General features: G+C 41.8%; 1 protein-coding gene across 3 annotated transcripts in view; it reads left to right on the top strand.

The window, feature by feature from the left end:
* Positions 1-8,396: 8,396 nt before the first annotated feature.
* dnajc10 (DnaJ (Hsp40) homolog, subfamily C, member 10) overlaps positions 8,397-12,091 on the top strand; it is a 49,439-nt gene continuing 45,744 nt past the window's right edge. Inside the window, exon 1 of one of the 3 annotated variants that reach the window (XM_063052034.1) lies at positions 8,397-8,502. The gene's annotated coding sequence lies outside the window, so the exon portion shown is untranslated. Of the gene's footprint in view, positions 8,523-9,803; positions 10,074-12,091 lie in introns of those variants that run through there. The other 2 variants (XM_063052033.1, XM_063052035.1) reach the window with 2 other exon arrangements.

The raw sequence follows: 12,091 nt of genomic DNA, 5'->3' as shown, positions 1-12,091 counted from the left end.
CGAAACAATAGTTACAAATGGCTTGGCTCCACGAACATATGAAGTTAATCATTGACCTAAAGAAGTGTAATTTTTATCTGCTGATTGATACTTAATATTGCTTCTTAACTTGTTTCGCCTTTACAAGGCTGATGATGGAAATGCAGTAACAGTGGATTCTGGTTAATTGGGCCATTGGTTAATCAGGGTATCTGCTTATTTTGGACGACTCTTAAAGAAAAAAAACTAATCAAGAAAATAGCCAGGACTCCCTTTGTTTATTTGGGACATTTTGCCACTTAATTGGGACAGGAGCCTGTTGCTGAACAGCTTCTAACTAGAATCAGTTGCATGAGCTTATGTTGCCATTAGACACTACATCGTGCTGAGAGTGAAGTTTTAAATAGTTGCATATGTTTGTGTTCAAAAAGCAATGATTTTTGTCACTGTAGTTGATGAGATGTAAGCAGTAAGACAATTTGGAACTGTTTTGCTCACTGTAGTTTCAAGCATTCAGGCTTGAAAATGCCAGAAATGGCTAGGAGTAAAAACAACAATTTCACTACTTCAACAAGTTACTGAAGTTATTGACATTCATCTTGAAAGTTACCTTTGGATGCCTCTGGACACACAGCTCTCCCTTGTGGCTACAAGTAGTTGTTTGCATGTGACAGTGACCAGATCTTGGTAAACTGCTTCAACAGGCGGGCTACTAGCTGAGGGTAGCCAGCAGGTCTCGTAGCCCGGTAAGATAGGGACATGCCTGACTCAACATACAAAGACATCTCTGGCAGACTGGGTGGATGAGATTTACAGTGAGATGCAATGGCCAGGATGGCAGTTCTGCAATGCTGTGTGGAGAGCGAAGAGCATGACAAGGCACAGAAGAAGTCACGGTCATCCACTGCAACCAGGGAAGACCCCAGTTGTGAGGTCTGCTCACACTCACTGGACCCAGACTTGCACGATCCAGCAAGTGAAACTGCCCCAATGCAATGGCTTTTCCACTTTTTAAAAACTCTTACACGGGTTAACTGTCATCGTTGGACATGATGGACAACCACCAGAAGTATTGGTAATGTTCTAATTTGTTCTGTATTTCATTTAAATACATAACTTCTTACTCAGTCAAACAGTACTCTTGACTTTTTTTATACCTTTGTAACTATTTCCATGAAACTTCAGATAATAGGGGCACATGCTTAATTGAGCCAAAATATACTCATCCCAATGTGTCCCAATTAAACACAATCCGCCGTATTTCCAATGCATAATTATTGTCTATTTGAATATTAAGGAAATCTAGGCATATGGTGGTTATGATAGGAAAGTGGCATTATGGTAAAACACAATCATATTCTTGTTAAATAGCAGAGTAGGTATGATGGGCTGAAAGACCTACATATGCCTCTGTTTCCTCTAACCATATATTGAGTTTAAAGGAATCAAAGCAGATTGTATTGTACCAGAATAAACAAATGTTTTCAATAAATCTACTTAAAACAAAAGAATATAAATTTCTCAGCTGATATTAGACCTAACGTATGCAAGCAAGCTGGAGAAAATGTGCAAAAGGAATCCTTAAAAATCAGAGTAGCTTTGAATGCCTTGCTCATATCACACACAAGTGAGCCAGAATTCCTATTCCCACATTTCCAGCTGGCATTGCATGTTCTCCAGTCAAGACTGTTGGATATTTTCAGATGTATGATGTACGAATTGAAAGACTGAAAAGGTTTTGAGAGAACATTGGACAAGAATATCAAAATACACTGGAAAATATACTTACGGTTAAGATAGCACCTGCATACAATGCTCTTTTGGGTCGACATCTTCTGGATAGATCATGAAACCATATATTTCACTTCTTTTGTCTTTTATGTTTTTTTTGGTCTTGGATGTGATTCTGGGACTGTTGGAGCCTATGATTTGCAGTTTGGAGAACCTTTGGTTGTTTCAGTCTCCAAGAGGATTCCGGAAGGCAGAGGCAGCATGCACAAACCTCATGGCGGGTAGGCTGTTGGACAGGACACAAGCGAATGTTCAACTCCATTTCACTGATTACAGCTTCCATTGTTTGCCAATTAAAACCATGAGGGAGAATGAAGCATCGAGGTGTATGCAGAGCGTAAGCTCTGACTGCCTGTCTCTTAATTGCTCTGCTAATGGAGAGGGGAGAGCCTGCGGCTGTGCCCAGAGAATGTTACCCAGGTTTTCTGCGTTTTGGATTTGGACTTGGACAGTGGACTTTTTTTCATTCTTGTGGGGTTTTTATTTAATATTCTGTGTTTTTGGTCCAATCTTTCACATTTTTCTGTGCAGAGAGGAGGAATTGGGGGTCAATGAGCCTGTTCTGTTTTTTTTTGTGGGGGAGAAGGGATTTGGGCTTTGATGTGCCTGTTCAGTTTTGTTTGTTTTTTTTTTGTGGAGGAGAATGGATTTGGGGGCTGATGTGCCTGCTCCTTTTTTTTGTGTTTTTGTGTGGGGAGGGGGCAGGTTTGGGGGCTGATGGTAGTGCTGCCTTTATTTTTTTTTGGTTTCATAGCTACCTGGAGAAGAATTTCAGATTTGTTTATTTTGATAATAAATAAACCTTCAAACCTTTGAATAGTTACACTGGATGACAATCAATATTCCTGGCTTAGTGAAAATAAAACATCATAATTAGCTGTTGAAATCACTTGTCAAAATTAAAGTGCCCAGTAATTCTTTGAAAAATATTTAAAGTACTAAACTGTGAGTTGCAGGTATTCAGAAACATTTGACTCCTTTTCAATCTACAGTTGAACCACTAAGAAGGGCTGGTGTGCAAGGAAGTTTGATAACATCTTAACCAGTCTTAACATCATTCATGTGATAGTAATAAGTCTACTTAGAAGTATATCTTTACTTTATTACTCTTTGCTGGTGAAAAGCACACAGAGGAATTGAGAGAAAGGTTTGCTTCTGAAGAAAGCATATTCAAGATTAGTAATAGAAGTGGCTGTGGAGGAGCTGCAGAAACAAATGCCAGTACCTGACATTTGACGATGACGCACTTGTAAATAAGAAACTTCTCTAAACCAGCTTGAGATGGGTAACCTATGTAAATGGATTGCTTCAAATTCCAACAGTTATTGTGTGCGATAGATGAAATAGACATAGGCCAGTTGACACATTGAATATGCTCCAAATGCAGCAATTAGGCTCTTCAGAGAATCCTTAGTATCACACATCACTTAAAAATGTCATGAACTGATTTTGGTCATCATCCTTCGGTAGAGAATGTTTCTTTTTGCCATGATTATTTGTGAACAACAGAATTCTCATACTATATTGAAACTAACAATGCCCCACTAATCATTAATTCAATCTTCTATTTGTCTCGAATTCTTAATTTGACCAGAAGTAAAATTATCTGAACACTGTAATCATAAGAGGAGTGCATTTCCTTTTTGCTGTCATCTTGAAGAATTTTGCTGGTATATCTTTTTTTTAATGAGGCTGAATGCAAAACTGTGGGAGTGCTATGCTGCTGAAGGTGCTCCCTTGTGTGAAGAACTGCTTGTCCACTCACGCAGTTGTAAATGATTCTAAAGCACAATTTTAAATAGGGAAGTTGTCCTCATTGTCCAGTTCAAAGTTCAAAGTAAAATTTATTATCAGAGTACATGCATGTCACCACATACAACCCTGAGATTCTTCTTCTGCGGGCATACTTAGGGAATCCATAGAACAGTAACTGTAAACAAGATCTGTAAACATCAGGAACTGTATCAAACTGTGCAAATGCAGATAATAAATAAAGAGCTAAAAATAACGAGCATGAAATAACAAGATAAATGAGTGTAGTTATCTTCTTTTGTCCAAGAACCTGATGGTTGAGGGGTAGTAACTGCTCTTGAACCAGCTGGTGCCAGTCTTGGGGCACCTGTACCTTCAACCTGATGACAGCAGCGAGCAAAGAGCATGGCCTGGGTGGTGAGGATCTTTGACAATGGGTGCTGCTTTTCTACAGCAACTTTTCATATAGATGTGCTCAATGGTTGGGAGGGTTTTACCTGGGGTGTACTGGGCCAAATTCACTACCTTTTGTAGGATTTTCGGTTCCTTGTTCAGGCCATAATGCAGTCGATATGCACACTTTCCATTGCACATCTATAGAAGTTTGCCAAGGTTTTTAATGACATGCTGAATCTCCACAGACTCCCGAGGAAGTAGAGCCGCTGTTGTGCTTTCTTCATAATAATATTTATATGATGGGTCCAGGACATTCTTCTTAGAAAAATAGAGGGCTATAAGTAACCCTAGGTAATTTTGAAAGTAAGTACATGTTCGGCACGGCATTGTGGGCCGAAGGGCCTGTATTGAGTGGTAGGGTTTCTATGTTTCTAGGACAGGTCCTCTGAGATAGTGGTGCCCAGGAATTTAAAGTCACTGACCCGCTCCACCTCCGATTCTCTGATGATTACTGGCTCATAGACCTCTGGTTTCCCTCTCCTGAAGTCTACAGTCAGTTCGTAGGTCTTAATGACATTGAGTGAGAGGTTGTTATTACACCACTCAGACAAATTTTCAATTTCCCTCCTGTATGCTGATTCATTGCCTCCTTTGATACACCCCATAACAGGGGTGTCATCAGCAAAAAGGAAAATGGTATTGGAGCTGTACTTACCACACAGTCAGAGGTGTAAAGTGAGAGGAGCAGGGGACTAAGTATTCATCCCTGCAGTGCTCCAGTGCTGATGGAGATTGTTTTTGCCAATCCAAACCAGCTGGGGGGCTCTACAAGTGAAGAAGTCCAGGATCCAATTGAACAAGGGGGTATTGAGGCCTAAGCCTTGGATTACTTTAGAGGGGATGATGGTGTTAAATGCCAAGCTGTAGTCAATAAAGAGCATCCTGATGTATACACCTTTGCTGTCCTGATGTCCTAGAGTTGTGTGAAGAGCCAAAGAGACAGCAGCAGGTCTACAGCAGATGCTTCGGTAGGCGAATTGGGGAGGATCCAAGACATTACTCAGACAGCTGATGTGCTTCAACACCAACCTCTCAAAACACTTCACTGTGGATGTAAGTGCCACTGGGCGATAGTCATTTAGACAGGTTACCAAGTTCTTCTTGGGCACCAGTACAATTGAAGTCTGCTTGAAGTAGGTGGGTACCACACACTGCCGAAGTGAGAGATTGAAGTTATCTGGGAATACACCAGCCAGTTAGTCAGCACAGGTCTTCAGTACTTGGCAAAGTACTCCATCCCCACTGGATGCTTTCCTTGGATTTACTCTCTTGAAGGCAGCCCACACGTCACCTTCAGATACTGAGACCAAAGGATCATCAGGAAACATAGTTCCTCCCTGTTCTAGTGATTAAAGTGAGCATAGAAGGCATTCTCAGCAGGCCAGGCAGCATCTATAGACAAAAGTACAGTCGATGTTTTGGGCCTTCGGCAGGACTGAAGGCATTGAGCTCATCTGGAAGTGAATCTCTGCTGTCCCCTACATTGCAAGATTTAACTTTGTAAGAGTTTATGGCAGTCAACCCCTGTCACAGCTGTCATTGACTCCTGTCTAGTATGGAATCTCCACTTTGCCCGAGAGGTTGCTTTCTGGACATTATACCTGCACCTCTTGTAGTATTCTTGATCTCGAGAATTAATTGCCTCTGATCTGGCTCTCAGCAAATTTTGACCACGTTGTTCATCCAGGGCTTCTGATTGGGGAAAACCCTGGACGATTTCATGGGGACACTCTCATCCACAGCTGTTCTAATAAATGACCCTGGTATGGTCATTCAGGTCCTCAGATGAGTTCTTGAACATGGCCCAGTCCGCTGACTCAAGGCAATCCCGTAACCGTTTCCTCCTCCCACCACCCCCTCTTAGTTCTGTCTGTCTGCAGGTAGGAATACAGCCAAATGATCCAACTTGCCAAAATGCGGTCTCAGGAAAGAACGATAGGCATTCCTTATTGTAGTGTAGCAGTGGTCTAGTGTGTTTTCCTCAATGTCTAGTCCACTACTTAGTCCTCACACAACATTAAAGGAAATCTGAAAGCAGATAGTTCTTGGGTGACAAACAACTTCCATTTTTCCAGACATCCTTGATTGTGTCTATTAGTCAGAAAATACACAGAAATCATTCAATATGGTAATCACAACTCCGCCACATTGTAATGAATAGTCTCAAGAATATACAATACTCCAAAGAAGCAATTACTAAAAGTAGGTACGATCTCCAGAAAGCCATTTCACAGGCAAAGTGGTAATTCCTGACTAAACTTGAGTACTATCACCTCTTATAAAATTAAGCAACATAAGTGACAGCAGGGTGTTTTTTTCCAAATGAGCTCAATGTCTGCGATGCTCACTTTCTCTGTCAAAACATGGAGGAACCATCACAAACACCCACCGCCTCTGATTTCAGTCTCTGAAGCCAATGTGCGAGCAGCCTTCAGGAGGGTTAACCCACAAAAAGCAACCAGCCCAGACAGGGTATCTGGCCAAGTACTAAAGACCTGTGCTGATCAACAGCTGGAATTTTCACTGAGATCTTTAACCTCTCGCTTCCGCAGTCAAAGGTACCCACCTGCCACAAATAGGCTTCAATTATACCGGTGCCGAAGAAGAATGTGGTGACCTACTCCAATGACGATCATCCAGAAGCACTTGCACCCACAGTGATGAAGTGTTTTGAGAGGTCAGTGATGAAACATACCAACTTCTGCCTGAGAAGTGGCTTGGATTTGCTCCAATTTGCCTGTCAGAGCAATAGATCCACAGCAGATGCCACCTCATTGGCTTTTCAATCAACCCAGGGCAAAGGTATGAACATCAGGATGCTCTTTATCAATTACAGTTCAGCATTCAATACCATCATCCCCTCAAAACTAAACAATAAGCTCCAGATCTTGGCTTCTGTACCTCCTTGTGCAATTGGATCCTGGATTTCCTCTCTTGCAGACCCCAGTCAGTTCGGATTGGCAACAACACCTGCTCCATGTTCAACATCAGCACAGGAGCACCACAAGGCTGTGTGCTTAGCCTCCTGCTCTACTCGCTTTATACTTATGACTGTGTGGCTAAGCACAGCTCCAATGCCTTTTTCAAGTTTGACAACACCACTGTCAAAGTGGTAATGAACAGCAGATAGGAGAGAGAACGAAAATCTGGCTGAGTGATGCCATAACAACATTCTCTTACTCAGTGTCAGCAAGATCAAGGAGCTGATTATTGACTTCAGGAGAAAGAAACCAGAGTAATTGCAAAGAAAGCACGGCAGCACCTCTACTTCCTTAGGAGTTTGCGAAGATTCGACATGACACCCTATCATTTTTTGATAACATTCTATGGATGTGTAGTGGAGAGTATATTGACTGGCTGCATTACAGCCTGGTATGGAAATACCAATGCACTTTAAGAGTAAGTTCTGTAAGTAGTGGATAAGGCTCAGTCCACCATGGATAAACCTCTCCCCACCACTGAGTGCATCTACATAAAATGTTGTCACAGAAAAGCAGCATCCATCATCAAGGACACCCACCACCTAGGACATGTTCTCTTCCTGCAGCTGCCAATGGGAAGCTGGTACAGGAGACTCAAGACTCACACCACTAGGTTCAGGAAGTTACTACCCCTCAACCATCAGGTTCTTGAACCAAAGGGGATAACTCAACTTGACTTACCCCATTATTGAAATGTTCTCACATCCAACGAACTCACTTTCAAAGACTCTTAAATCTTATGTTCTCAATATTTATTTATTTTTGTATTTTCCCAGTTTGTTGTGTTTCGCACACTGGTTGAATGCCCACATTGGTGCGGTCTTTCGCTGATTCTTTTGTGGTTATTATTCAAACAGATTTCTATAGCTGTCTTGAGTATGCTTGGGTTGAATATGTTGACACACATGTACTTTTATAATAAATTTACTTCAAACTTTTAACAAAGCTAGGAAAATTGTTCGTAGGTACGAAAGCATATACATGGATTTCTGAATTTTATATCATGAGTTAATTCGTAAGTACACGTTGGACATCGGTAAACACAGAACAGTTTGTATGCAAATTGATTTCTGCATTTCCTGTATAGCTACACCTAGAAATACTTGAACGGCTGCAAAACTCTTTGTAAAGTTTTTTAAGAGGAAATCGGAGTAGTTGTATATAAAAAGATTTTCTTTCACGGGCAAGTAGGTTCTGACCGTCTAGTCATTCTTCCTCTTCCGACAGGTGTGATCAGTATTTAGTATTTCAATTAGCTTTTGCGTGGGTGACATGTCCCGCACCAGTTGTCAGTCTCACCCATCGCCGGTGAGGGCTGTTACACCAACCTGCAGCTGTGCGCCATGAGGCGAGTCCGTCGCCCGCTGCCTGGCGCCCAACCATTGGCCGACAGGCACCGCCTCCCTCCACGTGGCGGTCGGCGGTGGGCTGACGTCACTGCCACCGTCGTGCGTGTCCTGGAAATGCATCCGGCGTCCGGCTGTATGTGTAGCGGGTAGATGTGTCCGGGGGGGTAGCTGCGGAAAGGAGATCCGAGCGGCAGGTAGGCAGGCTGGCTGGCGGGTGAGTGAGTGCTGTCTCCCATTATTTAAACATTTATTGCTGGTCTGTACTTTTAGAGGGGGTGAGAGGGGCATTCTGCTCTTGCGGAGAATTCTTTTGATCGCGACGTCTTTCTCCAGTTGGAGGGGCATCAGCGCTGCCGGAGGCCGGCGAGTGAGCCGCTTCATCAGGATTGCAGCCACCCGGCGTCGCTGACAGAGTAACAGGAGAATGCTGGGGACACTTTGCGGGCCGGACGGCAACTGAGTTGGCTTCTCAGCTCAGTCGCCTTTCATCACAACTTGGGTCGATGGGGCTCATTCAATAGCTGAGTGATTGTGTAAAGTATAAACACAGAGCAGGTTCATGCTGCTTCCTCTCAAAGACATGGAACAGTGCAGCACAGGAACAAGCCCTTCGCCCCAGAATGTCTGTTTTGAGCGTAATACTAATTTATTTTGTATCCACGTGATCCGTATCTATTTCCCTGCATAGAAGCTTCTTGAACGCCTCGATCATTCTTTACTATCCCCTGCCACCTCTGGCAGCATGTTCCAGACACCCACTACTCTTTGTGGGTGGGAGGAGAGGGAGAAAACGTCCTCGCACATCCCTTTAAACTTTCTCTCATCTCAAAGCTGTATCTTCTAGTATTTGACACTTCTACTCTGGAAGCTAAGATTCTGGCTGCCAACCCTATTTATGCCTTTCCTAATAACTTCTATCAAGTCTCCCTTCAGCCTTTGATACTGCAGAAGAAACAATCCAGTTTGTCTAACTTTGTAGCTAATACCTTGCAGGCAGCTTCTTTGTAAAGCTCTTCTGACCACCCAGGACTTACCAATTGTTGCCATCAGGAAGGAGGTACAGAAGCCTGAAGGCACATACTCAGTGCTTCAAGAAAGGCTTCTTCCCCTCTGCCATCTAATTTCTAAATGGACATTGAACCATGAATACTACACTACTTTGTTTTTACTATCTAAGCTACATATATATACTTTAATTTAGTTTTTTTCCTATATTTATCATGTATTGCATTGTACTACTGCAAAGTTAACAAATTTCTAGGCATTTGCCGGTATTGAACTTGATTCTTATTCTGAATCCTCTCTAAAGCCTCCACCCCTTCCCACAATGGGTTGACCAGAACTGCAGGACTCTAAGTCTAATATATAAATGAGAACCTCTGTTCTTTCCCTTAGATACATATCCAACCTCCTGTTAAGTGTGTCTACTCTTCACTTCAACCATATTCCATGATAATGTTAAATAATTTTACCTCTTTTTTGCATAGAACTTTGCAGGCAGAATGTGAGTACTGGTTCCAAATGTCTGGCCTCTGTATGGCTCTGCTCAAGCATCGTCATTTTGTAAAGACTGGCTTTCCTAACAGTCGTTTGCTAGTGGTCTTATATTGATCGGAGCTAATTCTGTTCTTTGCAACAAGTCGATGCACGAAGGTTATCCACTCCTTTTGGATACTGGTGGAGAATTATGAGAGGAAGCAAGCTGGATGGAATTCTTGGATAAAAGAAATCTAAAAAACAGATGGAAATGAAATAGAAAAGTAAGGTAGTGATTGACATTTGTCCTTGAAGTTATAATGTCATCACTCGGTCCCGGAGCTGGAAAAGGTGCCAAGAAAGATCAGGAAATCCTGTTTCTGACTCTTATTAGTATTTCTATTTCCTTTCCTTTCCCCAGATAAAAATTGTTGTCATGAGTTTCAGATAATCTATTTGTAAGTCATTAAATGTTTTTCGGTACTGTATCTGATACTTGATTCCCTTTTTTTTGCTCCTCCCCCACAAGTCTTAAAGAGTATGCATCTTGTCTGAATTTATCCTGACATAGGATCTCCACATAAAATACTAACTTCTCAGTCACTGGACTTCTCAAAAAAACCTCCTTTATTAATTTTTTTTAAGTGTATAACAATATAAAGAGCCAGTGTCTATTGGCATAGAAAACAGTTAAATTGTGGATTCTGCTTTTGAACCCAGAAGCCCAGCATATTTTGGTATTAGTTGCTAATGCTTGGATATTTGCATGTACAAACGTTTGTAGTATGCCAAACTTTTTGTTATTAGCTCTGTGAATGTGGATACTTCAGGAAAATACACATTTTTTATGCCTGTTTTAACAGTTCATTGGGTTAGCAGTTGTACAGTCTATAGAATATTTCATGAATGTTTATGAATGTCACATTAGATGAACTCACTGCTTTTTTGTTTAACAAAAGTTGCATCTATAGAAGCCAGTGAGCCCACAGCCATTATGGGCTAAGTAATCTGGTAAAACTGTTTTTCTCTATGTGTCAGCTATTCTTGAGTTGGTGGCCTTTTTGCCTCTGCTTGAAGGTTGGTGGGCTTTTTTCATTCATATTTTAGGATCTTCAGTATACTAGAGGTCACAGTCAACTGTTCATCCTCAATTGCCCTTGATGGCGCTGGTTCCTAGTCTTCATGAACTACGAGTCATTCTAATGACAGGTCACCCAGTAGACTGTTGAAGAACGAGCTGTGGGAGTTAGATCTAGCAATCGTGAAAGACAGGATGTATGCATCGTGGGTAGGGAACTATGAGGGGATAAAGTTTCCGTTCACCTGCTGCCTGTTGTCCAAGCCAGTAACACAGTAGTGGTGGTGGATTTTGGGCACCATTAGAGTACCCTGGGTGAGTAAATGCAGTACATTTTATAAAAGTGACAACTACAGCCACTGTGTGCTGACGATGCTTAGAATAGGTGTTGGGCTGTTGATGGAGTGCCAAGCTAATAAACTAGCTTATCTAGGATGGAGTGAAACTTAGAATTGTTGGGGGTGAGCACATTCCATCATATGCCCAACTTGGGCATCATAAATGGGGAACAGGCCTTGCCATCAGGAGGCATATTGTAGGATACCAATCTCTGACCTACTCTTGTAATTCATGGCATTTATATGGCTGGTCCAATAGAGCTTGTAATTATTATGACCCTTCTCTCCCCCACCCCCCCGCCCCGCCCAGAATATTGATGGTGGAGGATCTGGCCATGGAAATGTCATTAAATGCCAAGTGCTATCTTCTTAATTGGATGCCCAGCTCTTTTTGGAGATTACCTTTGAGAGTCACTTTTATGGCGTCTTTGTTACTTGTTATTTGCCTCTCTTGTTTTGGTCTTGTTCCATGTAGGCAAGAGCTGTTTCATTTACTGAGGAACTGTGAATGAAATTGAACATTCTTAATTCAAACTTCTGATGGCAAAAAGATCATTGATGAAGTAGCTGAAGACATTTGGGTGTAGGACACTACTTTGAAGAACTCTCCCATTAAGTTCTTGGCATTTTACTCTTTGATTCAATTAATCCAAAAAATATCAAACTGTGTTTGTCCTTAAATTTAGATTCTACCTTGTGAAAATATTTTCCCTGTCTGTTTAGCTTGTTCATTTATAGTACTAGTGTTTTTCCCTTTAGAGTTGTGGTGAACTGCTAGCTTGAATAACTCTTGTAGAAATTATGTACTGCAGCTACTGTGTACCTGTGGTTGAGGGATGGGATGCATCAGTGAGTTTCTTTGTCCAGCATTATATCAAGTTTCTTGTGTCA

Source organism: Mobula hypostoma, chromosome 6 (genome assembly GCF_963921235.1).
Source record: "Mobula hypostoma chromosome 6, sMobHyp1.1, whole genome shotgun sequence".
Lineage (NCBI taxonomy): Eukaryota > Metazoa > Chordata > Chondrichthyes > Myliobatiformes > Myliobatidae > Mobula > Mobula hypostoma.
The sequence above is the reverse complement of the archived record's forward strand: the minus strand, read 5'-3'. Positions and strand labels throughout refer to the sequence as shown.